Here is a 4,675-nt window from a genome sequence, read left to right on the forward strand (position 1 = left end):
CCACTGACAAGGAGACTCTATAGGTGGAGAACGGGGCTGCCAACAAGTGGAGGGGGGGCGAGCTAGAACCGCAAGTGACTCCAGCGGGCCTAGACTTCATCAGTAGCCTCCCCGATGATATGTTGAAAGTCATCATCTCCCTCCTCCCACTCAAATATGGGGTGCGGACAACCCTCCTTTCCCGACGGTGGCACCCCCTATGGAACTCCAGCCCTCTCGACCTCATCGACACCCACGAGCTCTACCATGGCTATCGCAAAAGCTTGGATGCATTCTCCAAGATCCTCGACAGTCACCTTGGCCCAACCAAAGGCCTTAGAATGGGCAAGTTCCGTTCCGACGGCAAGGACCGAGCCAAGCTTGACGACTGGTTCCGATCCCCCGCCCTAGATCAGCTCGAGGAGCTCACTTTTGATGATGGGCATATGCGGTCGCTGCCAACGTCCGCACTCCACCTCGCACCCACGCTGCCGTCGCCAAGTTCAGGAACTGCCATTTCCTGCCCCTTAATGACGCGCCCGCTTTTATTCTACCATGACTGAAGCACCTCGAGCTCGTCGCCGTCTGCCTCTCAAAGGGTGACATGGAGTGCCTGCTCCGTGGCTGTACTGCACTCGAGTACCTTAGTCTTCAGGCGATCAATGGGTTGAGTACCTTCCACGTCACCTCCATGACTCTCCGGCTATTTATGTGTGTTGCTGGTGCGGCAGGAAGACATCACAAGATGTGTACCACGGTATGGTCATTGAGGACACACCTGCACTTGAGAGATTACTTGTAGTTGATCAAGAAGGTCCAACAAGAATCAATGTCATTTCTGCGCCGAAATTGACAGTGGTGGGCTACTCGTCTGACAAATACTCCGAAGTTGTTGTTGAATCCACACCCGTTCAGGTACAACAGCCGCCTTCTACCTCTCCTTCTACAAATTAACATTATTTCTAACTTTGAAGATGTTTGTCCGTCTGTCATTCAGAAAATGATTACGACAAGCTTGACCCCGAAACTGCGCACAGTGAAGGTCTGGGCACTAGAATCTATCAGCCCCGACCAGGAGCAAGTTGTCAGTTTCCTGAGATGCTTTCCGTGCCTGGAGAAGCTATATATCGAGGTGATGTTCCTTTCCTGTTAAATGTTAACCATAAGGGAGTTCAATTTGTGACACCTTTTGCCAAGTTTACAATGACAATATACTACGATTTCTGAAGGTTCTTTTGGAGGATTTTAGTACATACATGTCCCCCCCCCCATATTGGTTGCTTGATCCATATGGTTACAATCAATAAGCATTTCTCCTTTGGATTCATCTGTACTAGTTTTCTTAGGGAACTTTTCATCCACTCCAACCTCTTGTGAAGAAGGCTCCATTTTTCTAGAATGTAATCAAATGCCCATGTTAATCATGGCAAATCGAAGATGGCATGTTAGTGCATTTTACAAATCCTGCAAACCAAATAGGCATGTCGTAATGTTCAAAACTGCATGTGGGCACTAAGACATTCTCTTCTTTTGCAGATAAGATTAGGCCCAACGTCGAATGCCTAGATCTGCATCTCTCAAAAATTAGTTTGAAGAACTACCGAGGGACCTTACCGGAGATTATATTCGTCAGGTTCTTTGTTCTCAGAGCAAGGGTGCTGAAGGAAATAAGGTTTGCCCTACATTTATTTCATAAAAATGAATGGTTTGTTGATCAGCGCTGGCGCCTGCGGCAGAATGGAGTAGGCTCCACAAATGCTGAATTTCATTTTGGAACTTCATATGACAGAGTAATTGGAAGTCATTGTGTCAACCCCATACATGACTTCTCAGTGGCTGACCCCTTTGCAGAAATTGTGAGGTTTCGAAACCAGACTTAGAAGCGGAGATATTAGTTTGAACCTCTCTGATATCCATGTTCAGCGGATCAGCGCGAGCGTTTGCAGCTGATGAGCTGAATTTCATTTCTAATATCAGTTTGAACCTTGTAATCTTTGAATTTGAGCCATATAACTCTGGAATTTGAACCTTGTAACATTTTGAGCTTTTGTGGTACAATCGTTGAAATGGCATCGTATGCGACTCGTATATTGCTAGCACTAGTTTGACCTGAATATGCAATGGTCTTAGATTTTATTAACCATTCTCAAATCAGTTTACCTTGTCGATCTCACAGCACACGATATGTATAGCTAACTCGACTGCGATCTTCGACATTATTGCACATAGTTGGTTTCTTCCACCATGTGCACTGTAGAGCGCAGAATTAATTATCACACTCGAGTGTCCATCGTCACCCTTCTGTGTAACTTTGACCTCATCACCCAAGGGTAAACTTATGACCAAAGTCATTCCACACACTTCGTTTTTACAAAGCTTCTTGCCAATAAACGCCCACGATTTGTCCCTCTTCTAGCTGACGCGTGGCCAAACTAGCCAGGCGGGAAGCTTGTGCGGTAACGCGGGAACAGGCTCACCGATGATACATTTGGCACCTCTTTGAGCCCACCGGTGCAGTGCGGTGTTGTCAAGCATGCACTAGAATCCTCAGCTATGAATGCCGTGACAAGACATGACGATTACAGGCCGGCCGGCCCCCATTTATTACAGCAGCCATTTAACCTACCCGTGTGTCTCTTCAACCTTTCGATCGCGCCCCACCATTGCAAGAAGCACACGCACCACGAGAAATTCTTAGAGGGTATCCTACGCGGCTTCAATGACGCTCCGAGCGGCTACTGGCGACGAGCAGTAGTTCACCATGCGTGCCGTGGTGGACACCAATAGAAGGTTCATGGACCTCTTGGTAGTGTACACCAACAACCCGGTCTGGGTGGAGCACTCCATCCACATCATGGAGCTGTTGCTTGCCGCGGAGAAGTACAAGGTGGTCGCGCTCATGCCGGGTCTCGTCCCAAGGTCGCTGTCGCCCAGATGTGCGTGCGCCACCATGTCCTCGTCTACCACTACTGCCTGGCCACAAGGCCTTGCGAGCATTTCACCAGGTTTGTCAACAGCCCCCACTACATGTTCGCTACGGTGGACCTCACCAATGATGTAAAGGCGCTCGAGAATTCGGGCATCGCCTGCCAGAATCTTGCCAACATCCAGGGCCAACACAAGATCTGGGGCAACAAGGAGCATGAGAAGGACTCACTGGTTCACCTCGCTGAGGCCATCATTGACCCCTACTACAGAGACATGAAGGATTCATGCAACAAGGACAAGCGTGCCTGGCACTCTTCCTGGATGGAGAAACTCGACAAAGCTCACATCGTGTACGCGGCCAGGGAGGCATACACGAGCTATGACATGTACAGGCAGATCGTTGACATGAGGAAGTGCCTCCTTCCCCAAAACGGCTAGGGATCCAGCCGGAAGCAGAGCAATGGCAAGCATCGTCGCAACAATAAGTAGATGATTAGATCCTCGTTTCTCCTACTTTAGTATGCATGTAATTGCTTTCTTTGGTGTGTGGAAATGTTATATGTGTTGTCACTTGTGTAATTGTATGCTTAATTTGGTTATGCAATGCTGTCTTTTTAAGTATATATGTTGATGCTTTGTAGACAGAGCGTAGATGTTGTACGGACAAAAAAAACACATCGCACATGGACTAAACAATGGAACCCGTTAGTGATGTTTTCATCAATCACTCACAATTGTATACCAGGAATCGTTTTCTCACAACACACACGGCTTCTTAGCAGTAATCGTTTGTGTTGTTATCGGTCTTCGCACATGTTTTCGATTACAGACCTGTTTGCCTCATATCACACACATCTTGTTCATTTGAACCGTTTCTGTTCTCATGTCTCAACGCAAACAATTCATCTGAGTGAACCGCATGCCGTATATCGCACACACCTTTGATCTGGTTGACCGTTTCTTTTGTGTTGCCTAATCACAAACAGTTCATCCGAGTGAACCGTATGTTGTACATCGCACACACCTTCATCTGGCTACCCGTTTATTTTGTTCCTCCTCATCGCAAACAGTTAATTGAGCTGAACCGTATGCCCTGCATCGCACACGCAACTAAAATCTGAACCGTGTTTGATGCATCCTCCATCGCAAACATTTTGCACCTTTTTTGACGGTTTTTTACACCACCGTTTGCGATTATGGCATCGCACACAGTTTTTTCGAAGGGTCTCTGATCGTAGTGTCGCGTTAGCAGCTTCCTGCAGTAGTGTTGGGAAAGAGAGGACTTTTTAAGAGAACCCTACCCAGAATTGTTTTCCCGAGCAACCTAATCTCGAGGACGAGATTCATCCTAAGTGGGGGAGGTTTCTGACATCCTGGTTTTTGCCCTCTTTCTTTTTTCTGGATTTCATTGTCATTTGATTTGAATTTGGAGTTTTGAATCAATTCAGTTGGACTTAATCACTTGGGCACGTCCTTGATTTTCACCCAAGTGACCCACTCCCTCTCCAACACATCATTTCCTCTCTGATATATCACAAAATGGCCATAGGAATATTTTTCATAAATGAAAAACATTCATTTTCTTCTCTGAAAATCACTTCAGTCACATATGCTCCAAAGCAACCCTCATTTTTCTTACCCAAACAAATCTGAGAAAATTCCCGAATGTTCTTTGGACCTTGGCACACCTCCCCGTGCAAAATATTTCATAGTTATTTGGAATATTTTTGCTACATAAAATATTTTCTGTCCTGGCCAAAAAATGCAG

Source organism: Triticum aestivum, chromosome 3D (assembly GCF_018294505.1).
Source record: "Triticum aestivum cultivar Chinese Spring chromosome 3D, IWGSC CS RefSeq v2.1, whole genome shotgun sequence".
NCBI classification, from domain to species: domain Eukaryota; kingdom Viridiplantae; phylum Streptophyta; class Magnoliopsida; order Poales; family Poaceae; genus Triticum; species Triticum aestivum.